General features: G+C 39.8%; 1 protein-coding gene across 8 annotated transcripts in view; it reads right to left on the bottom strand.

Moving 5' to 3' along the window:
- LOC117959835 (disabled homolog 2-interacting protein-like) overlaps window positions 1-25,513 on the bottom strand; it is a 149,496-nt gene that overhangs the window by 89,903 nt on the left and 34,080 nt on the right. For 2 of the 8 annotated variants that reach the window (XM_034897173.1, XM_034897174.1), the window contains exon 1: window positions 19,786-20,034. The exons of the other annotated variants lie outside the window; for them this stretch is intronic. The gene's annotated coding sequence lies outside the window, so the exon portion shown is untranslated. Of the gene's footprint in view, window positions 1-19,785; window positions 20,035-25,513 lie in introns of those variants that run through there. 8 annotated transcript variants of the gene reach the window in all.

The following is a 25,513-nucleotide window of genomic DNA, read 5'->3' as shown; positions in this document are numbered from 1 at the left end:
TTGAAACCAACAGAAGAAAAGTTTGGGCTGCGTTGAAAACATGCATAGAAAGCGGCTTCAGTGGAATGGAGTTAAGACGACAGCTATCAGATTACGGAATGTTTCCCTCCATCAAACAAACTAATCTGTTACAGACTCACAGATAAGACAGAATCTGGTGCAGTAAACAACTTTGACTTAAAACAAAAATAAAATATTTCCCACTGTTATTGACTCCTGATCCAGGCAGAGTCACGCTCCCTGTGTTACAACTTAACCCCTTTAATTTGCCTCCCTAGGCAAGAAAGCCATGGCACGGAGGGACCGCCTATCAGAAGCAGATGTAAATAGGCAGTTTAACCTGTCAAACAGAGTGTGCTCTGTAGGAGCGGGTCAGGCAAATTGGCCATGACTAGACATGATGACACACATGGACAATTGCGAGGATGAATGTGTGTCAGCAGTGCAAAATATGTGGTATCAAGATTTTCACATTGGGATTTTGAGTTTACAAAAAAATCATAATGCTTGACCACCCTTATAACACACTGTACATTAATGAATAAGAAGTAATGTAATAAATCCCAGACATTGTTACATAACATTGATTATTTATGTTTATTTATAGTTCTGAGGACAGAATTAGTCAGTATATGTGTCCAAGTTTTTTGTGGAGCAGTATCCTTCCTCTGAATTTAGTGCAGAGGGCAGTGAGGCAGGCCCACACTCCCACACACATTTTCTTGCAGCTAACAAAGTGATGTGAAGTGAGGGAAAGAAATTCACTCTAAAGCAAAGTAAAACCAATGGGTGACTGTGTGTCAATTTGATATTTGGCTTAAAAGGGGCGCTATGCAGTTTTGGCCATTTATTAGCTGTTTTTTTGCTTTTAGCTCACAGGTTTCTCTATAGAGCTCCCCCTACAGCTTTGGAATAGATATTTTGCAGCTCGTATCTTAACTTGTGTCTGACTCCTCGCTCGGTCAGTCTGCCGTTTCCTCTTTCTCTGTTCCTTCGACAATGCTTTCCTAGCATTCTGCTTCTTTTTTGCCGGCTCAGCCGTGACGATATCACGTGACGGTGGCCTGCCGGCCGAAAGTTGCAGGGGTGTTTTTCCGCTCAAAGGTGCTAGGGGGGAGCGAGACGACCACCATTCAACTAAAAATAAGTCATATATATATATATTCCAATGACTCCAAAGCTGTTCAGTTAAGGTAAATTAAGGTAAAATAAGCCAAAAAAAAACTGCATTGTTCCCCTTTAAAATGCTCAGTAAAACTTATGACAAATTCAGTAAAACATCTGATCGACACTATGGGACACTGTGACTATGAACACTGTAGTAAAACAGCGGTTCAGAAGTGTATCAACAGAACTGAAACTTCAAGGCAAAATTTACCGTACCACGACTGACAAGTGACTTTTGGGAAGTACAGAAATGAAATGACAACGGTCACAAAGACATCATCGCAAAAAAATGCTGATGCGCAAACAAAAACAGGCACAAACATGCATGGTCGCAAACGATAGCCTAAGAAAAAAAGCAAATATTCAACCTCTTTGTAATCAACGTCCCTAGGTCTCAAGATAAATTAATTTATGTCTTCCTCTCCTGGTCTCTCATAGGCGACTTTCCATCTCCATTACCTTTTCTCTCTCTCTATTGCTGCTCAACTGTTTACTGTGAGATGGCGCTTGTTGCTAGTGAGAGCAGTGGGGACCATAACACTACACGCTGCGTGGAGTTTTTGTCATTACCTCAAACCATAAACTCACAACGACAGAATGAAGCAGTGTGTGTATATGTCTCTGTATGTCTCTAACATAGGCTGGACTGTTCCGAAGGTCCCACAGAGAGTATTTAGTAGGACCATTAGTGGGTATACATCACTCCAGAGCGAGTCAGAGACTTGTGCCAGGTAGCAGTGGGAATGTAAAGGCCTTCAGGCTCATGAAACACCCTGAAGACACTGTTAACAGGGTCTCTCAATCTAATGGAGACAGCAGTAATTTACCTGTGTGTATAGATTTTAAGACCTAGGCTGTAATGTCACATAAATATACACAAATAATGTTACAAGTCAACTCAGGCTGCTGTGGTTGGTGTGAAGCAAGACTACATCTTTAATAACAGAGCAGACTGATTTGTAGGGCCTGTGTGTAACAGTTCTCGTGGGGATAGTATACCTACAATGAGCTCTTATTAGACAGGACAGGAGCCTATAGACGGGCATACCGGAGAATCAGGGTCATGCAGAGTTCGTTTGCGGCCGTTTGCCTCCTCTGGCTGGAAAGGGCTAATTACAGGTCAAGAAAAAAGGTCAAGTAAACCACAGGCTTTTGTTTTATTGTGAATGCCAGTTGTGACCTCTTGCAGAATGGGATAGGACCCAAACATAGGACCATTAAAAGCTGAGCTTCCATTCAATTGTCAAGCGAATTTTAAGCAAACCTTTCTCACAAAAAAAGGAAATGCAAATTATGTGTGTTTCCATCCTCTGGTTTGGAGCAAATAAATTAGGCTATGGTGTAGTTTTGTCAGAAGTTGGCGCTATAGGCTTTGGCAGTAATTTGCCAGTAAACAAAAAAGTAGAAGCTAACTGGAAACATTTAAATTAACAGCATTTAATCCATCGATAAAGGAATAATTGAGAGGTGTTAAAGAATTTGCTTAAGTTTAATGTAATCCGATTATGGCATTGAGACAAACTAATGCATTGTGGACAATGACAAAAAATATTGACTTTCGGCAACCTTGTCCTGTCTATCTAACACGGTGCTTTGCATTTCTACTTAAATGAGGTGTAGTAAAAATAATGCTGATTTGCAAGTTTCTTTACATGGTTGGATGGCATCACTTCAAAAGCAGGCGTTTCCAGTATTTAATAGCTCCCTTTCCAGGCAGTCAGCTAAATTGTTAATTCACAAGAGAAGAATGGAAAAGGTTTGGAAGCTACAACAATCCCCACTAATGCCTTGATACATATATCAAGGCAAATGCATTTAGTGTACTGATGTGATCAGCACGAGCCATTAAGCGTGCAGAGTACAGAATCATCGAGCCAGAGTTGAAACATTGTAGTGTGGTTTGTGTAAGTGAACTTATGTAGACTAAGGGGCGACACTACTTCCTGTTCTTCTGTATAACCAAAACACCCAGGACTCAACAACAAAGGCTTAATGTTGTAAAAGTTGTGTTGCTGCATGTGCAGCTAATAAAATCCTTCAGAAACTGGAAGAAAGCATTGTGTATATTTTATTTTCTTAATTTACTTTTCTGTCAGAAGGACTCCTCGTGCTTCTAAATTGCCCCCAGGCGACCTGCTGACACTGAAAAACACATTAGGCCCTATTTTAGCAATCTAAGCGCATGGAGTGAAGCTAACAACTAAAGTGTGCACAATGGGCATAAGCCTGACGCATTTTACTAATTTGCTGTTAAAATAACAATGAAATGTTGCGTTATTGACTTTAGACCAGGTGTTTGTCGGTCAAAGGCGCGATCACTTCCCGCTGCCTCAAGATAGCATAATGCCAAGAATTGAACACACCTCCCTTTAAGACCAGCACCCCCATGGGCGCAAAGATGGCCTCATGTGCATTTGCTATTTAAACGATGTGGGCGCTGGACGGCCTTAAAATAGCAAAGACGCTTGCGTCGGGCTTTGCAACCGGGCCATGCCGGTGGTCCAGATAGGGCCTATTGTGTTCCTTTACAAGTTTATTAAATGTATCAGTAGCATGTACATTATGTAAGGTTGACTTGAAAGAGTTCAATGTCTACAGCTTTAGTAATGCATAGTAAACCAACACTGTTTTTTATCTGCTGTGTGTGTTTATGGTAGCACATTCTCATAAAAGTTACACTGCAAGAAAATGACATAAACTCCTATTTATTCTTTTAACAAATGCTCAGCTATGCTCTAGTTTCACCCACAAACTGCCTAGACATCAATTAGCCAAGCCCATAAAGACACTCAAATTAAAACACAATGGTGACTGAAATATAACGCAGCAACAAGCCTTCTGAGAATTCAAAATATATTCTGTGAATAGAAATGTCCCAAACCCAAGAAAGTAATTGAACATGACTTACAATTGCTGGTGAAGTATCCAGCTGAGGGGAAAATGGAAGTAATTCCACTTTCAGAGCAAATAAAAAGACAACGAGACATGTATTGATTCTCAGCATAGCTCACTCTGTTGTCTCAAAATGGATAGCGGGTCTCACACAAAAAAGTGGCACATACTAGCTATTACACCAAAAATATAGCCAGCCATTAGAACAAAACACCTCAGAGGGCGTCACAGGGATTAGACTGCTCTGAAATAACAGTGCAGACTGGCATGTGATAAGAAACTGTAAAGATCCAAGGATGGAGAGCCTGGGCAAAACTTGTTCGTCTGGAAATGACAAAACACATATATTAGTATGGATTACGAGCAGTGGATAAGACAAAATTGATAGCCACTGTTGCTTGAATCTCCTTGGGCAGATAATAGATTGCCCGCTAAAAGTCAACACAACTTTATTATATATAATAAAGTCAGTGCTGCTTTGGTGTAAACGGCAAAACACTCTTATAGATGTCAGACAGAGTCTTTTTCATTCTATACATACATACATACACACACACACACACACACACACACACACACACACACACAGACATATATATGTATATATATATATATATAGATATATATGTATGCCTGAAAAGAGTTCAGAACGGTCGAGAATCCAGAGGTATTCAACTTACTATCAGGTAAGACAAAGAAAAGCAACATAGTCTCACAAAATGTAAATATTTTTCTTTGTTGGTCGACAAATCCATTCCTCTACAGTACCAGCTCTAGATATAGATATTGCAAACTGTTCATAATGCTCCTGAGTCATTTCTCTTATACAATACAAGAACAGACTTCACATTTACATGTAAGCTATCCTGTGGAGTAGCCCAACAGCACATCAAAACTGCATCACTACTGACCCCTTCTGGAGAACATGGTAATGTACAACCGATGGTAAAAGCAATCTGTTCACATTTGTACACTTGTTATCCACTTCCAACTGTCCTGAAGCTTCTAGACAGAAGGTTAACAGATGTAGACACACACAAATCACTGCAGGAACTGCTGTAGATCATCATACAACAGGACCAGTACTTACTGAAACATGCTGCACCAAAAGAATTCAAATACTATACATCATTTACTGCACTAGACTCAAATTCTCAAATTTTTCTTGTTGTGGTTGGCTTTGTTGATACAGCCAGTCAGAAAACAGATAGAGGCAATCACAAGGTTTTGTCGCAGATACACCATTGCGGTACACAATATATCAACTATATCATGCAGGCTAACTGCCCTCACCGACACAACATCTTTATATGACTGTCCAATGAACTCCTAATCTGAATGGATCCAAAGAGATGTGGCGGAAATCAACCACCACGCTCTACTAATAACAGATAACAGAAGGGCTCGTCTGTTCTCGAGCAAATAGCTTGAGCACAAAGAAAGTGGAACGTCTGAATGGATTAAAAGGGATGTCCATAAGAAGATCAGAGCCCATCTAAAATCTTGGGCTGATCTGAAGTGACATTTGAGGAATACACAGATCTTTGGAACTTTGAACATCCTTAAATTTGGTTGGTTTTCAGGAAATACACGACCCCCATACCTACATCAGTGAGCCAGGGATTAAAGATTGCCGCATTAAGTCAATTTCTCTCTTTGACCGTATAAACTTCTCCTGCTGCTCTAGTGACCGACTGGTGCCAACTGGCCACGCTAGGGCTGCACCATATGAGAAAAATTTGCAATGTTCAATAACGTTGTAACGATTTTACTTGCGCTAAATAAAAACATACTGAAGCGTACTCATTATTGCTGCTTTCAGTATTCTGCTAAAAACATATATTTGCGGGCGCCTGGGTGACCCGCCTGGTGGAGCGTATGCCCATATAGTACGCGCACATATGTAGAGGTTTACTCCTCGATGCTGTGGCCGCAGATTCGACTCCGACCTGCGGCCCTTTGCTGCATGCCATTCCCCCACTCTCGCCCCTTCTATGGCTTCAGCTGTCTTAAAGAAATAAAGGCCTAAAATGCCAATGTTTTCTACTGATAAAAAATGAAATCTCTCAATATCTTTTCTAATATGTGTATTGCGCCTATATGAGCCCTAATCCATGCTGTCTTTTCTCCCTCCTCTTATTCATTTCCACTCCCTCTTGGCCCCGAAGTAAAGGCCAAATTGCAGAATGTACTATCCCAAGCAGAACTCATTATACAAGACTAGAGACAGACAGAGAACAGAGGAGTCTGTGTGACACTGTTGGCCAGATACAAACAGATACGCACGATGGAGTAGGAGAAGAGGGGGGGTGAACTTTTTTTTGCAATGATTAAAGGAATAAAGAGCTCAAATAAGTAGTGAGAGCGGGAGAAGGAGATGAGAGAGGTCACGCTAATGAAGCAAACACTTGAGAAAGACAGACCTCTGGCAATGTTGTTTTCAAATTTAATATCAAATGTGCCACAAATGCACACAGTCATACACGTTCATGCACCATCACGCTCAGTCACAGGCAATTTGTGTGCATATTCAGATTCACACATGCCCACGGGTTATCCCCAGCTATGTATAATGCCATATTGCTTCATATCATCATAGGAAAACAAGTGATTTGGGGGAATCAGTAAGACAAGTAAAACTTCATGTCTGAAAACTCTTAAATTAACTTAAATACAGTAGACAGGGGTTTTCTTGGCTCAGAATAGGCCTTCGGGGGTGAGTACACGTGTCAGTCAGCCTATAGTAAAGCCAATGAGTCTGTTACCTAATTTGACAGAAATCTACATATTTGGGGTGGCTGTGGCTCAGTGATAGAGCGGTCGCCTGCCAATGGGAGGAGGTGGTTTGATCCCCGGCCCTCCAGTCCCATGTCAAAGTGACCTTGGGTAAGACACTGAACCCCAAGTCTTTGGAGTGTAAATGTGTGTGAGTGCTTATCTGATAAGCAGGGGGCACCTTGTACAGCAGCCTTGGCCACAGTGTGTGAAGGTGTGTGAATGGTTCCTGTAAAAGCGCTTTGAGTAGTCGTTAAGAGTAGAGAAGGGCTACATAAGAACAGACCATTCACCTGTTATTCCTGACAATTTCATAAACAAAAACTGAATATTATGCTTGAGTAAATAAAATCCCCTATTAAGAAAATTGGGCTAAAACAATAATCGAGTATTTAAATAAATCACTGTGACCGGGTACAGCCTGACTCTGGAGATAAAACTAAGATTAGCTCTCATATTTAGGTTCATGTTCTGCTTGTTTAACGGTTGTTTGGTAATTGCTTTTAAACACATTTAGAGATGATTTTAATTGCTATTTTTATTCTCAGTTCTTGTCATTTTGGTGCTGGTCATTTTCCTTTGGGACTGGCTTAAACCTCTTTTGGGGGCACCAAACATTCCTCTATGCAGAAAAAAACCTCTGAGTATATGTCAAAAAGGCTCACAAAACAGACAAATATTTTGGATTATTGAAAACACTGTACTTCACAATGTACTGCTAAACACCTATACATTGAACTGCTATAATGTTATTTCATGCCATGCTGCGTATTAGCAGTCTGGCTGTGCAGATTTAAGCTTAGCCAGTGGCCTCTCCTGTGGCTGTGTACCTCTTGTCTTATCTCCCTCCTCCACTGGTGGGCTTCCGATCCTATAGGCCCCCGCAGAGCCCCAAAACACAATAGTGCAGCCCACACCAGTGGGAGAATCCTGTGAGCTCGACTTCTGCCAATACCATTTCTGCTTACTGAGTACCAGCTCACGATATAAAGCACCCAACAATACAAACAACAGCTAGAATGAAATCGTTGACCAATGCTTGTAGTTAGAGTGTGAGTAAAAGCATGTATTGTAATGTAACGTGTCGATGCAATAACTAAGAAATGGCTTCTTTTTTACCCAATGTTCTCCAGTTTCATTATGATTTTTGGAACTTTAAAACTAAGTATTTATTATTTTGTATTTTTATATGAATATAAAAAGCTGGAGCCAAAGAATGTTTGGCATTTCTGAATAATTATTGACTTTATTATCACAACAGTTGGCGATTAATCACCTGTTAATCAATTTATTGACTCATTACTTTAGCCCTGATTCTACCTAATACTTTTACCCTGTCTCTGGCACACTGGGTGACACACACACACACACACACACAGTGTGGCCTTGTGCAACGCTGATGGTAAAGACAGGATTACACTGTGAATAGTCTACATTCTGTTGTTGACATTTAAGCGAATGCTTACACAGGGAAATCTATCCTCTGCAGATCAAACAAATAAGCGTCCGGGTTGTGTGACCAATAAAAAAAAAAAACACAGACAGACAGGCAGGCAGATAGATAGATAGATGCTTCATCAGATAGATAGAAAGATAGATGCCTCATCGAGTCCACTGGGGGATGGTCATACATGCACAGGAACAGACCAACACACATACGGTATTTCACTGTCCATCTCCTTCTAGTAATCCTGTTCTTATTTCATCTACGTGGCAAACCCCTTTAAATCCCAGGTCAAACAACACGCTGTGGGGAGAGGGATGGAAGAACAGAAGCAGAAATGGGTGTTGTACTGTAACTTTCTAATATGCAGAACTGTTTGTTGCTACATAACTGTGGCTACAAAAACAATTCTTGAAGAGTACCAATGCAATTGTTTTTTGAACATGATGTCTCAGGATCTCTTCCTAGTTTTGTCATCATGGATTTTTGGTTGCTTTTTTTTGACAAACAATCCTGCAGTGCTTCATGGTAATAGGCTGTGAGTAAATTATTAGAGTTTATACTAGTTGGGGAAATATTGCACCCATAAGCAATCTAAATTATTTCTTGTAAGGTAGAAAGTAGAATTGGCTCTGACAGGACAGGCTGTAAAATTGCAGAAAAAATAATTAGAGGACATAGCGGGCCAGGAAGCTGGTTTTATAGGTAAGAAAACATGTCATTACGGAAGTGGGATTGTGGTGTTTCATTTATCCTCCTCTTACTTCATTCCTAAGATTTTTATTGATGTTCTGTATAACATCCCCCTATCTTTGTACGTGTGAGGAAGAATCACTACTTTCAGTTCTTTCCTTTAATTGCTCACTTTCTTTTTTGCTCACTGAGGTTCCTATTAACACGTTAACACCAAACTCTACTGTTACAAACAAATGTGGGACAAAATAAACCACGCCTGTGCTGATACGTTCATGTGGCATTGAATTTAGCGGGTTTCTTAAATACATATCTCATAATAGCTGATAATAGCTTGTATCCAATTTTATTCTGTAATATGTCATGTTCTTTATGTCAGAATTTATGGAATTTAGTCAGAGCCCACGTAAGGGCCGCCACTTCCCATTCAGCCACAGCGACTCCATTGTTATATGAACAATAGGCATAATTTGTTTAATGGGCAAGGGAATTTCAAGTGGCCCACAGAATGAGGCTAAGGAGGGGTGACTGGCGATTTGGCAGCGATACAGTCAATACTGTGGCTGCCAATTAATGGTAGTGTAAAAATTCTCTATCCATCAACCGCTGACCTTTGATATGTGCAAATGTGCTGACTGTTAATTAAGCTTTCACCTGCATGTACATGCATACTAGTCAGGCACACAAGCACCTGCTTTCATCTCTTTAATTGTAGTCTATGTGCTGTAAAAATTATTATGCATGAACTCACAAATGAGCAAACACTATATATAGAGGTGGTCCTTTAAAACAAAGGCAAACATAAACTCATGTTGGGGGGGGGGGGGTTGTCTAATGAGATTGGGTGGGGAGGTTTCTATAGGCCACACTGTCAACAATTTTCATACAGACTATTTCTGGTGTAGAAGGTAGTTAGGATGAAAAACTAGTAACAGTGTGTACGGTTGTATGTTGGTGTGTCAAAGGAAACAATGGCACTGTTGCTGTTGAACTTTTTAAATGCAATTTATTTGAATGCTAAACTAAAGAGATCCCATTCACACACTGTATTGGTGAAATTTCAGAGACAGACATCTCAAATTGAATTTGAGACTTGTACCATATACCAATAAAGACTTAATAATGGATTATATTTCCTGAATTTCCTTTGAAAAAGAAGCAGGAAGTGTTGACTGAAGCAATTACTCTTGGCTACTGTTCCTTGCACCACAATTGGTCTCACTCTATTTTTATCTGCTTGTTTTATATCAGTCTAAAAGACCAGTGCAAAAAGCAGCAAACCTTCTTCACAGTATAACTGTCAGATATAGTAGAAGTAGTAACAGCAAGCTTTTATGAGGAAAAAGGAAATACAGTATTTTAGTATTGAAAAACCCTAAAGAGTTAACAGCTGAGTTGTAATATCCTTTTATGGCAACAAGTCTTTGGATTTCAGTTGCTTTTAGAAGGCACGGCATAGGTAACCCAGCCATCGCCAATACGCTAACAGGTCTATACACACAAGTCCACACACAGACAAAGACAAACACAAACTCAAACATGATGCAAAAACAGACAAAACAGGCACTCAAAGCGATTTCTATTTGCTCATCGACGTGGCCTGTAAGTGCAGCCATCCGTCTGATCAACAACACTTTATCTAGCGTGGGAATCCACATCCGAGCTGTAAACAGCAATCGCACAGTATCTCTCTCCCGTGGGTGTGTTTGTGTGCACGTTCATGTCAGAAGATGAAATGGAAATTGTCACTGAGGCCAGAGGGAGGAAACTGCTATTTTGAGATTTTTGTGCATTAGCATTCATTTAATTTTTTTGTCAAAGTGGTACAGCCCCAATGACAAAAGGTAAAACTTTTGTGTGTGTGTGTGTGTGTGTGTGTGTGTGTGTGTGTGTGTGTGTGTGTGTGTGTTAATACACGTGTGTAGTTATTCAGAGAGATCAAGGGCAGGACGGAGGAGAAGAACTATCTGGGACAGTGCAGTATCCACTGGTTGCTTTTACAAAGCCACTGACAGTTGTAGGTCAATGGTTGCACTTCAGGTTCTTATAGCCTCAGATATCAAACTATATCTGATATCTGCAAACTTGACAGAACAGAAATTATTGTATGAACAGGGAGGGATTTGGTCAAAAAAATACTTGTGTGCAGTTTAGTTAGGTGTGTGTGTGTGTGTGTGTGTGTGTGTGTGTGTGTGTGTGTGTGTGTGTGTGTGTGTGTGTGTGTGTGTGTGTGTGTGTGTGTGTGTGTGTGTGTGTGACTGAGAGAGTTATGTGACAGGAAGTGAGGTACTTTGGGAGGGAAAGGGGAACCTTTGGGAGTGGAGTTCATTTCCCCCTCTTTCCTGTTTTCTGTTTTGTCTCAGCATGTTAGGACACCTTGTTACATCATTTCTCTTTCTTTCAGAAAGAGAACTTGCATATTTTACTTAATACAACTACTACAATAATCCATCATGTGTGTGTTCAAAAAGTGTGATGAATGTATCTTAAAGTGCCCATATTATCAAAATGTTCAGGTTCACAGTTGTATTTTGAGGTTGTACCAAAATAAGTTTGTTGTACTGCACATTGCTGCAGCTCCTCTTTTCACCCTGTGTGTTCAGGTCTCTGTATAAGCTAGACATAGTCAACGTCATCAATTACATGGAAAATCACAAATATGGATTCATGCAACAACACGTTGACAAAAGGCTCGCACGCGGTCTTCTAAAGTGTAGGAGTATTTTACTCTTAATGCCAACGACAACGTGGTAGTCTGTAGACTTTGTGAAATGATCCCCGAGTCAGGATAACAGCAGCAAAACACCGTAAAAATTATTGTTTGGGCCGTAAGTGACAAATCTCACTTCTGTACCATCAATGTTGGGATTAACACGTGCGCAGTAGCTAGGTAAGGATCACATCAATAAACTGTTTCTCTAACTTTCTGTCAGCACAAGGCAGAATTAGCCAGGAGACTTCTTCTAAACGACGGCACATTTCCAACTTTGAGTGGAATACCTGTAAAACAGGGACATGCAAGTAGTTCTTTTGTAGATTATGGTGAACTCTTGTGTGTTGAAGCAGTGTTTTGCCATTGAGAACGAGGGGACTACCCGCTAGCAGCCTCGTTTGGGCAAATGACGTAGAAAGCCTTGCAGATTATGAACAGCTCACCTGAAGGCAGGACACATTCAGAAACCTGTATCTCACTCAAAACCGCATGGACAGTCTTTTTTTGCACGTAGAAGCCCAAAAATAACCCCAGAAAAAGATTATTTTCATAATATGGGCACTTTAAACAATGCTGCTGCTTTCAGGACACCCTCTCTCATGTGTAAGTAAAGGAAAATCATCCAAATTGCCATGTACATGTAAATATGTCCAGAAAATAAACAAATGAAAATGTTATGTGTTAAGTCCATATATTAGCCGGTAGCTCAATGGAAGCAGCACGTGTCTTTCTGTTGATTAGAATCAAGATTCTCGGAACATCTAATTATCCCCTTGGTAATTACCATAGAAACTATAAAAGACTTGGGATATGTTGCCTATGAGAAATGTGCATGTAAGTTTAAGTGATCCAAAAGGTCAGGATGTCGGGAAGAAGTTGGTTCCTGCCTTCCTAATTTTTCCTTAAGTCTGTATGTAAACTATACATTGAAGTAATACAATTTTGGTTTTTTTAAATAATTTATTGCTTCATTGCTCTGTAAAATCACTGCAGATCCTCTCAGACGAACCCTCACAGCCCCAGCAGCCTCAGATGAATATTTAAAAATGAAATAGTTGCTTTGTGGTGTCTCTGAAAGCCGAATCACATGAGACAAGTTAGCAGGTCTTTAATCTCAAGTTCAAGGAGCGTTTCGTCTGTGGTGCCACATAAATTACCTAACAGTCAAAGGTGTAGGCAGCAACGGAACTAAAGCATTGAAGTTGAAAAACTTAAAGGGCCGTGTAAATTATATTGTCCACACTGGGTTTTTCAGGGGTCACCACCGTGAGTTTCCGCTTTAAAAACCTGCATATTCTCAGAGCGTGCAACAGAAGGACTTACGCATGCAAACAGGGTGTGCTTATTTCTGCAGTCTAGCTTCATTTTGTTTTGACAGCCAGGGGCCGGCTTCAGTGATGGGCTTTTGTCTCCACAGATTTTATTGCTTACCAGTCAGTCTTTGTGATGAAAGCCTATCTTTATCTGTACATCAATGTCAAGGCAGATTTTAAAGAGAGAGGAGAAAAATATAAAAGAGCAAGAAGTCCAACTGTACACATTTGCATCGCTGTGGGACAATTTCTTACAGAATAATGCAAGTTTAACATTAAAGAGTCAGGGTTATTACAACTTGGGTCTTATTTTTAACGTTTTAGCCATAACTTTATTCTGTAATACCAACATTATACTCATTAAGTTAGTTGCAGAGTTTTAGGGACAAGACATTATCTCAAAAATATCCAGACATACAGGCCAACTTCCTTGTTGAATTTAAACTAAATGTCTGTAGTTTCTAGCACACATTTCAAGTGCATTCACCTTCTGTGCAGAACTACTACACTACAGTGCTGCTCTACACAATGCTGTGAGTGCAAACACACAAACTTGCTGCTCCTGCCTTTTCAACTCCGCATTAGTCTTTATAAGGTAGTCCCTTAGCAAATAATTTACACATTGTTACATGTGTCTGACACTTAATCCCACAATAACTTTCAGCACATTGTAAGTAAAGTGGTCTATTAGAAAACTAGACTTGCGCACCTCCTCTTGGCTGTGTTTTCAGGCTTTAGAAAATGTGGCCCCGTGACAGGAGACGGTGGCCAGTCACAGAGAGAGGGTGATCCTATTGGCTGAGATGGTTAAAAGCCTAATTCAATGGCGTAAAAATCCTGCAGCAAAAGTTCCTATTCCACCATTGACAACAACTGCCTACACTGCAAAGCAAGCCAAAAAAGGAAGACTGCCTTATCAAAAATAGTCTGAAAACCAATAAATTGCAATTTGGCATGTGTCAATATCAGCAGTGTTTTAGAGAAAACGTTGCAAATATTTTAGCCTTCAGCTAAACGTAGCCAAAAGCTGGAGGCGACTGCTAATTCAAGTTCACGCTTATGTAGCGAGCTAGAGCCTCCAATCACAGAATGTCATCTCAAAGGGCTTTACTTGCCAACAAGTTTGCAAAGAAAACAAGATGGTAATTCTCATAGAATTGCCACTATTTGACGGCATACGGATCATAATCACATCATCGGAATGACTGAAATGAATGACTAGTACAGGTTACTGGATGAAGTGTGTGCATTATATGCCCGGACATAAGAAGAATATAGCATAATATGGATGTGAAAGCAGTTATAAATAGCCTATGTGACAATAAAATACGTTTTGGTTCAAATCAACAAATAATCGTGATAATTAATCGTGATCACAATACTGATCTAAATATCATTATCATTATGGGATTATCTTTTGGCCATAATTGTGCAGCCCTGGAGAGGGGATAGCTGCCTTTTCAGAAAACTCCCTACTCTAGCTTTAATGCATTGAGAGTGCCTACTGTAACTACATCTGCGTACAGCATGGTGGCATAGAGCATACATGCTGACACTGCATTATGCCTATTCAAATTCTAAGCCTACATGAATACAACCAGACACACACAGTGAGCCCATACATCCATTTAACTGGCAGCTTAAAGCCGTAGGTGAGTCACATCTGCTGAGAGGGGCCACGTTATTACAATGACAACTATATAACGACTCCAGCTGAATTAATAATAAGAGTCAATATATCCACATATTATCTCATTACCTTGTGCTCAACAGCCTAGACTAAAATAGAATAGAAAGCCTTTATTGTCATTATACACACGTGCAGTACCTGTGCAATGAGATTGAAGCAACCCCTTTACAGTGTCGACATGAAATATAAAAATATAAAATATAAGAATAGAAAAAATAAAGTATAGGCAGTGCAGAAAAAAAAGAGGGGGGGGGGGGCTGGTGCACAGTCCTGAGAGCAACTATATACATACACTACCGGTCAAAAGTTTGGGGTCACTTACAAATGTCCATTCCACTCCATTATAGACAGGATACCAGCTGATCTGGGTGGGTGGCTGATCTTTAATGCAATATCTACATTTCCCATTATCAGCAACCATTCATCCAATGTTTCAAAGGCACATTTTGTTTACTAATCTGATATCCTTTTAAAAAACTAACTAAGAAAACATTAAACAACCCTTTTGCAATTATGTAAGCAAATAATATAATCTGAAAACTGCTTCCCTGGTTAAAAAAAACAAGGCAACTGATCTCAGCTGGGATTCAAACTATAATGGAGTCCAATGGAGATTTGTGAGTGACCCCAAACTTTAGACCGGTAGTGTATATAAAAAAGCTTTGTATACACATTGTGTGAAAAGTAATTAAGTATTAACAACACATAAATAAATATTGCACTGAAATGAAATGGTTAAGTAATAAATAATAAATAAATAAATAATACACAGTATGAAATTGCACAGAATTCCAGTGTCCTTTTAGGTATTATATAACAGTATTGCACAGTAGGAGGGAAGAAGAAAGTCCGGGGGCTGGGGGCAGGCTGTGGAGTTGAGTGAAGTGAAGTGAAGCTGTCTTGAAGCACAATTCCTCCACTCACGTACACACCTGCAGTACATACAAACGCACAGCCACGCCGGGTGCACGCAGAGATAATATGGGCACTGTAATATTGTGTGTTTACAACAAACAAGTCAAGAGATACAATTGTGAAAGCTGAAAGTTGGGTCAAATGTTGGCACTAGGGCCAAGGTCCAAAATGAAAAGCGCCCTTCCTTTTGGGAGCACAATGTGCATACTCGCAGCAGGTGTTCCACAAATCATGGCACTTTCAGATATTTTCATCACAGACAAATGGATGGAGGGACAGAGGAAGATGAGCCACAACAACACTCCTTTGGAACTTGCAATAACACATTGAAATACTGTATGTAGTAAATACATTTCTTCCCAGTAAGATTTGTAAGTATGACCTCCGTGTGTATTGTGCATCTCTCAGTCCCTCCAGGATTTTGCAATTTCACGATGCGTGATTCACGTGAATTCAACCAATCGCCGTAAATTTGGTGCGACTCGCAATTTTGACCAATCACTGCAACTTTTACGCAAAATTTATCAATAACCGGAGGCAACTTTCTGACTGTCCTTTATACGTTTTAACATCAATGTACGCTGTAATTTGTATCCCTCTGATGTCACTGAAGGCTGCGGCTTTCTCTCCACACGGTGGATGCAGGAAAAAACGGAGATGAGATATATAGGATATTAAATTGAGGACAGCTACGCTTGTTGTTGTAAGTGCAATGATATGTTAAAGTCCAATAAGTCCTTAAGTCCTCCTATCAAACATTGTGAATGTGTGTTTCAGGCCAGGATAGGAAATTAACTAACAATGTAAAGATCAACAAGCCACTGAGAGACATGTTCACATTGGATTCATTCATAAAATTATTTTTTAATATTATACCAACATGTGTATACAAGTTTTTTTGGTAAGGTTACTAGGAAAACTCAGCCCAGAGTAACTGTATTCTCCCCGAAAGAAGTTTCCTCTTAAACTTCTTAAAAACTATTAAAAAAAAAAATTGCAACTTTTAATTGCAATTTTTTTACAAAAGCTCCTGCAAAATCCAGCTTTTTGGGCCGCAACAATCTCAAAAACAGACAGCACGATTCTGGAGGGCCTGATCTCTATATGTGAGTGTATGTGCTCTTAGTAGTGGGGGAGTAATTAGTTGGTGCAGAAGTGTTGTGGGGAAGAAGACAGAAAACAATGAAGTGGTTAATTGATTTTGATCATAACAAGCCATACGTGCGAGTGCAAACACAAAGGCTACAGTGATAGCCACATGCCCAAACAAGACACAAATCATTTATCTCACACATGATCAAACACACAGAGTGCTAGTGTCTGTGGATGCGCAGAAGGTACCCAGCAAAACACGTGCACATAATTGCACGATATGCCATCAAACATCCTCTACCCTTTTTTACTCCCCAAGCTCACATATGCAGTTAGTTAAACCACCACAGTTTATTGCTGTCAAACATATATCAAAATCTTTTCTGTTGTACGTGATTCATGGCTCTAACTAATTACAGAGCTGTTTTTCAGAGAGATGAAGGAGAAAAGCTGGAAAAAGAGAGAGAGTGTGTGTGTGTGTGTGTGTGTGTGTGTGTGTGTGTGTGTGTGTGTGTGTGTGTGTGTGTGTGTGTGTGTGTGTGTGAGAGTGAGTGATCTAAAATTATTTTTCATGTCCCACACATACACACACATAAATAATATGTTTAAAGATATTAAAATATTAAAATATCACTACTAAGTGGACTAGTTTAAAAATCAGAGAAGTCCCATGTGCTTTTCTCGTGACCATTTTTGAATACACTGAGTGTGTGTCAGTGTGTGTGCATTTAGTAAGGAGCAAACTTGTAATCCAATCACTGTCTCTGTAATAACTTTCCTTATCAGAGAAAATATAGCTTGAGTGTGATCTTTGATTTCGTAATAATTAAACGCTCAAGACAGGACAGGATTTTTTTTTAAGAGCCAGTTTTACACTAGCTGGCTGTTTCAAGTCAACCTTCATTAAACCCATCACAGCCTGCATCTGACTCTACAGGTAAGAAGGAAGTGACAGACAACGTTACACAGGAAGCAGTGGTCATGTTAAAAAAATTGTACCAAGGTAATTATAAATGCAAAAAAGTCTAAAGTTACAGATGACAAAGCCCTTGTTGCTTTATTTATCTAATGGCACTGATTAAGATTATTTTGTACTAGAATACACACCAGAGATTTACAAGGCAGAGATAGCAAAAATATGTGGGTAATACTGGGATGCTATTATCTCTTTAGTCAGTGTGGCAGCAGTTTATTACAGCAGCCAATCACCAAAACAGTCCACTATCAAATCCTCAGAAGAGCATCTGCAAAGAGTGAGTAAGCACACTCAATGACAGATTACCTTAGGTTGTATATTATTTAACACCCTTTATCAGACTAAAATTGTCATTGATTAACACTGAAACTAAAGTCTGTAATAAAGCAAATTCTGGTGAGATGTTTATTTAAAATAAAATATAGTGCCAAAACAATTAGCTGATTAATTGATTGGCAACAATTATATATATATATATATATATATATATATATATATATATATATATATATATATATATATATATATATATATATATATATATATATATATATATATATATTTAAAATAAGTGTTTATATTACTTATTTTATTCTCTTATTTTTTCTTCTATTTCCTATTTTTATTCTTTGTGCATTTTCCTATCCTACTCATACTGAATGTGTATTTTTGTTATTTGTTGTACTGCATTGAGCTGCTGTGATGAGTGAATTTCCCCATTGTGGGAAAATTAAATCTTATCTGGTTTTTCAGACATTTTATAGACTAAACGTTTCGTTGATTAATCAAAAAAAGTGATTCATTTAAGCCAAGTTATCAAACTGTACCACTGCCGAGATCTGAAACTACAGCGAGGTGTTTTATAGTCCAGATCAATGTTGACCTCCAACCTCTATATCTTTTCTTATGATCCACACTGATCCCTGCCTGATGCTCTGGCTCACTCATCTTCCCCTCCAATGACTCTGTCACCTTAGGAATGCCATTCCAGTCACTCCGTAATTCCCGCTCAGTGTTCCCAGTAATCCCTCTTCTCCGGCTGCTCCAGGCCTACTTCCTTCCCCACAGCTGCTGGCTGGACCGGCTTGCTCTAATAATAGGACAACAATGCCCGCCCCACGCCCGGACACATTGCACTACTACTGGAAAAAAGAAAGGAAAAAAACTCAACATCTAAAAAAAAAAAAAAAAACTCTTTGCAAAGACTCTAAAACATTCGATAGTGTTTCCCATAGACGTTTACTATAACAGATAAGTACATTATACAAAAAGGTTGGACATTTTTATATGAACATGAATGTTTAATGTCACTAGCAAATTGACGTCCAACTCCAAAAGCGCACCATTAGACACACTTGACGCCGTTTAGTACTTCTGTGTGCGGGTAATAGCCAGCAGCATGTAAACACATGTTTGTGGAGGAATGATGATGAGGCTACCCACTCAAGTAAGCTACTATCTGGGGTAGAGTCAGAGAAAACACTGTAATCACGCAGGAGCTGATAAATGAAGGCTACATACTCCTAAAGTGGTTAAACACAACCTTGCGCCTTTGACACACACACACACACACACACACACACACACACACACGCACACACACACACACACGCACACACACACACACACAGGTTATGAATAAATGTCACATTTATGTTACATGGTCCTGTCAGCAAAGCAGTCTCAAGCCACATACAAACACCAAAGAAAGGAAAGCATTAATCAGAAAAGAGTGTGGAGTGACTGAGTTTTCTTTTCTCATCTTCTGCTGTCCCACTTGTGGAAGCAGAGCTATATCACGGCTCTTTGTGTCTTTGAGCCTGACATTTCTTCAACAACTCTCTTCACCTCTCATTTGTATCTTCCATTAAAAACGTTCTTTCTGAACCCCTGCTTTGCATCCTTTCGTGACAGATCAGTGTGATAGTGTTGCTTGCCTGGCACGTGAAAAGCTCCCCTCCACACCTCCTCCTCTCTTACAACCCCCCACGCCATTCCACAAAGAGAACAATCCCACAGAAAAGATCACAAAATGTGTAACTTAGATCCCCTTATTCCTCTTAAACAATGATTGGCCAATGAAAGGAGAAAAACCAAAAAAAAGCTAGTGCTCACCTCAGACAAGGTCCCACTGTCGCAGGGAAAGTTATATCATCCTCAATCCGCACAGAAAACCAAAAGCAACAAGTTGTAACTCCAGAGATTCCTCCTCCCCTCTTTTGCACTCCTGCTTCCTTGCTCTGTTTCTCCCACCGTTTTGCACTCATTCAGGCTGCTGTAGCTACTGTGGACTGAGCAAGTATGCATGTGGTGTGTGTGTGTGCGTGTGTGAGGGTGTGAGAGAGTGTGTGTATGATCCTGTGGACTCCTGCAGGGTTATTGACTCTTAGCAGGGTACAGGTCCTCCCCCTTCTCAGGATCACATAAGAAAGAGAGAAAAAAGCTCGCCCACACACACAAACAGGGGGCAGGCGAGTTCTCTCTTTTGTCTTTTGTTGCCTTTTCTTACTTCCTTGCTCTGTGTCTTCATATGTCTGTAACTCCCTGCTCTACAGCCCCTTTCATACAAGAAACCGAAGGGGAGAGAGAGACTGTGTGTGCGCATGTGCGCGTGAGTGTGTGTGTGTATGTGTGTGCTGTCGTGCTTCAGCGCCGGGGGCTGGGAGGAGGAGAAGGAGAAGGAGGCGGAGTTTAGACCTCAGAGAGCCAAATTCCTACCTCACATCCAACCAATCAGAGGCCTTGTTGCGGCTGACCAAAAACCGCCGGACCAGGCCGGGCCTCACTACCACACTCCAGCTTTAAAGCATTAGCTGGAGTTTGCATTGGACTTATGCTACATTCTACAGCAGTGTTGTGGATGATGACAAAAATGACCCTGTATGGCTGTAAATTACCTTTTTTCTCAAAGATATCAACCCCTTATTCTGCATAATGAGTTTCCAAAGTATGTTTCAGACTCAAGTCATGACACAATACTATATCAAAATAACCAAAGGTTGCCTAATAAGCATGTTACAGCAGGAAGAAGCAGTGTAGTGATGCTCCCTTGTCTCTTCCCACGTCCCTTCCTCCTTGCTGTCAAAGAACAGAACTCTCAGGTTTCGGCTGCTGTCCTTGGCCAGACATTTGTCAAGCAAGACATTTGTCCACAAAAGTGACAGAAGGCCGCCCCCTCCTCCTGCTATTCACACTGGGGGACTGTTGGCTACTTTAACTTTTTAACACACTCAAGCCTTAGGGCTGTGTAAATAAGATAAATATCTAACCTAAACTGGAATGTTGGCTTTTAATCAAATACAGTCTGCTGCTATTCATCACCATAATGTTTTATCATTGTAATAATGTGAGATATTTCAGGCTGAAACATGTAGAGGGGCCGACCGACTGACCAACAAATTGTCGTTGCCATCCCAAGAGTCATGCAACTATTAAAGGGACACACAGAAGAGGTGTGGAATGAACATGTGCATTAAAGGCAGCATTAACCACACTAGAATGCACAAGATAAATGAAATCTGGATAAGGAAATCTGTTTTCAAACTGTGTGGTTCTAAGCGCTCTTGGTATATTTACAATTATTTAGACTTAAATAGACCATTCAGTCTTTTAATGAACAAGTTTGTGCGTATGGTTAACAGATTTCCACTGACTGATCTAACAGACACTGTGATGAAATGAGGGTTTCTTTATTTAACTTCCTTTAAATCTTTAATTAAGATAATTATAAATATAGCAACATAGTATTAAGAAAGGCAACAGGTTAGAATAAACTGATGGGAGACAGCACTGTTTCTTTCACTCCACATTTAGGGAGATCAGGCTTCCAAAAGCTAAATGTAAACACCCTTGTTTCCACACATACTCAGTTAACGTGAAATGATACAGATTATAGGACAGGACAAATATGTTGATCTATTACTTGGATGTGTTTCTTGCTTCAAGGCATTCAACTAGAAAAAGTCTGCAGTTTAATATCTTGTTTAGAGCTTGCCTTTGTTTGACACATTTTGGCATGTGTTGTTAATTTGATTTTGATTTTTGTGAAGACTGGTTTGATCACTTCCAAATTTCCAAAACAGTTTATGGCAATTAGTGAGGGTCAACAAAAATAACCTTAGTGTAGCCCAATCTGTTAGAACAGTCCTAGAACTCTAAAGGGAAGGACTGGTTAAAGAACTGTAACACTAATAAAGACTTTACCTTGAATAACCTTGAATTACCTTGTGTTATACATTTTTTGTATGTGCAAACACATTTTTTAGTTATTTTCTTATGTGCTTCCTTTTCATTACGATTAACCCCCAAGTCTTCTGATTCTGGTATATTCTTACGGTTATATTACTCATTACTAACACTGTACTTTAGTAGTACTGTATACTGCCTACATTAGCATTTGGTAGCCTGGTGGTTTACACACAGATTGAGGTTAAACCAGTAAGACTACAAAGCTTAATTAGGCCAAAGTTTGGCTATAGTCTAATTCTACCTTCAACAAGCAATTACCAGGGAAACCATTGAAAATCAGGGACTGAAAGAAAAAGTGGGAAAAACCGAAACCCAAAGGATGAAGTTCTATAATGAGTGAGTACGTTGGTATGTGGGCTATAGAGTTACAAAGGGACAACAAGTAAAGCAGTGAAGTCCACTCCTATGGATAACTCGGACACGCCTCTCCTTTAATCTTCCTCTCCGCTTGTCTCCCTTTCTGTCTCACTAATCCCTCACCCCTTTGTCATTGTGTTTATTTTCCTGTGACGATTTGTGTGTGTTTATATCCAAGAACGTGTGAAAAGTTGACAACACGCTTAGTGAAGACTATGATTAATCTTGTGTTTGTTTCGATTTTTGTGCATAATGATGTGAAAGTCAGGTTCTTCGGAGTAAAATCCACAACAAGCCGGAAATACGTTTTTAAAATGGATCTCCCTTGTGAAACAGCACTTACGTTACTACTGAAACAAGAGTTAAGACCACGATAGCAAAAACTGAGAAAAGACAGGGAATTCAGGAGAGATCAAGAAAAGACAAGAGCAGTATAGCAACCAAGTGGAAAGTGCCAGTGTGACAAACAAGAAACAAATCTACAGTATTCTCATGATCTGCCTGAAAGTATTAGTCAAAATGTTATGTCATGTTCTTTGTTATGTGCTTGGATTTAAAAACATTTTTTGTGCATAGGCACAACTTGATACATAAAAGTAATAATACTTTCTCCCAACGCTGAGTCAGAGAAAATTTACACAAAACTAAATCAATTGAAATCAGAGTTGCTGGCTTATGGCGGATAAGTCTCTCGTTTCCTCTTGCCAGTAAAAGCACAGGAATGTGTAATTTAGTTGTAGGACGAGTTTGACATGGGAAAGACAGGAATGCCATCAATTGTCATTCAACAGACAAAGGCACTTGTGTGCAGCACGTGGGGTCAGGCTGCTACCATGCCTACCATCCCAGCAAGTGCTTTTTGTGGAAGGATTCCAAAAGGAATTCAACTTATAAAAGGCTAAAACGGGGGCTTCCTGGGGGCCAGCGGTCTAACATGAATACCATGTAACTGCCAAGGCCTCAGTTTCATTATGACCTTCATCACATAGTCATGCCTCATTTTCTGTCAGTTTACTGCCTAACTATCTAATCATGGGAAAACACCCAAAACTTGCTCTTGTAGAGTAACATACTGAGCTCTGATTGCCTGGTCATAGATGGAGCACTGGGTGAGTTCAGGTAAAGCACTGAAAGCTCTCACTATCACTCTTCTCATCCTGCTCATGCAAAGGTTTGCTGCAGTACTGTATCTCCCCCCAACACTTAAACCTCTTCCGTATGAGTTATTGTTGACTTTACATAGATGTCAGCTTGACGTCACTGTGCTGGGAGAACTGGATCCTCTTGCAGAAGCCAGGTGTGTTTACATGCAATTTTAATAAATGATTATTCTCAGGTTAAGGCAATACCCCATTTATTAAAATGGCATGTAAACACCTTATTCCGGTTAAAATCCGAGATTTTATAACCCGATTAACAGAGGTAGCAAACCCCTTCAGTAACCGGGGTGTTACACAATCTATGTATGTTTTTAAAGGACAATTCCTGCAAATTTTTACATTAATCTTGATCGCTATAAATATGCGTGTAAAAACTTAAACCTAAATTCACACAGTGCTCAATCAATGACAAGGCACTCAGAGTTCAGTATGTTACTCAACAAGAGCAAGTTTGGGGGATTTTCCCTTGACTAGATAGTTGGCGGTAAATGAATGAATGAAGTAATGAAACTCTTTTACTCTTTTACTACGTAGCCAGAATGCTGGCTACGTAGTGAATCCTACACTGAGGCGGCTTGACTTAAACATAGGGGTAACGGCAGACCTTTATTATGACAATATAGCAGAATCTCTGCATAATGCTTGGATTCTTTGAGAGCTCCCTCAGAGAGCAGAGCCTTTCCCGCCAACTCTAACAGCATTACCTTTTGGTATAAACAGTCAATTGTAATGAAAGTGTGTTGTGTCTCTGACTCAATTTATATACAGAAACAGAAATACTAATAAAGACACTGATAAAAAAAAAAAACGGATTTATAATAATAGCCTTTGGTGCTTTCTTTGAAGTCCTGAAATATGACCTTGTTTTTCCATTTTAGTTTAGTTTAGTGATTTAGTTAGTTAATTGAAAATATGGAGTCGCGTTAAGTTTGATTATGAAAAACTGATGATTTTAAATACAGTATAGACAGAACAGCATGTGGCAAAAACAAAGCTTTAAAGGAACATGCAGACTTATTGGGACTTTATCCTTTTCACCGTATCCCCCAGAGTTAGACAAGTCTATACATACCCTTTTCATCTCCATGCGTGTGATAATTGTCTGACCACCCCACCGGTAGCTTAGCCTAGTACAGATCCTGGAGGTAACCGGTTCCAACTAGCCAATAAGTGACAAAATAACGCCAACATGTACCTTGTTAAATGTTGTGATTTGTACAGTCACAGCATGGGAACTATATTCTCACAAAGGCAAGCAGTGCTCCTTTACAACTACAACTTGGGCGGAGTGATATGCTTGTAGCACCTGAGAAACCCAAAGCAGAGACTAGCAATGCTTTGCCTTTTTTAAGAATATAGTTCCCAGTTTATATAAAGGTTAGAAGATGAATGTGTCTTATGTGACCTTGTTTTTGTACACTCCGTGACTATACAAATCTCAACAACATGAAATTGGAACATGTTGGTGTTATTTTGTCATTGATTGGGAGCAGTAGGCTAGTTGGAACCGGTAACCTCCAGGATCTGTACTAGGCTAAGCTACCAGTGGGGCCGTCAGACAGAGTTACAACGCACACGGAGATGAGAAGTGTAGATATGGTCTTATCAAACTCTGGAGGATACGGTGAATAAGCTAAAGTCCCAATAAGTCGGCGTGTCCCTTTAAATCCAACTTCTAAAAGTTGTATGTTGCTGCTTCTCCAAAGCTCTCATTTCAGGCTCAAATGACTCATTTTTCCATTAGCGTTGGCACTGAAAGGAATCCTCTGGTGGCTCATCACAGATCTGTAACTGGGTAAACCACATAAACAATGAGGAAGGATAAACAAAACTGATTAAGATCAGTTTATCTTGTGATTTTAGCATCCTCATTTGATAGCAATCTCCTAGGAAAAGGCTTAAGTGTGCTAGAATTCATCATCTTTCAGGCTTTACCAGTTTCCTTTCACGTAGTCAACATTTTCCAACTCTCTTTTCTCACCTCATTCCTCCAAAACCCTCACCCTCTCTGGCACGCTCTATTTTGCTCAGTGTGGGACCGGCACATTAACTTAAGATTTACAGAGACATGAAAATAA

The sequence above is a fragment of the Etheostoma cragini genome, chromosome 16 (genome assembly GCF_013103735.1).
Source record: "Etheostoma cragini isolate CJK2018 chromosome 16, CSU_Ecrag_1.0, whole genome shotgun sequence".
In the NCBI taxonomy this organism is placed as follows: Eukaryota; Metazoa; Chordata; class Actinopteri; order Perciformes; family Percidae; genus Etheostoma; species Etheostoma cragini.
This window is presented reverse-complemented; position numbering and strand designations above follow the sequence as displayed.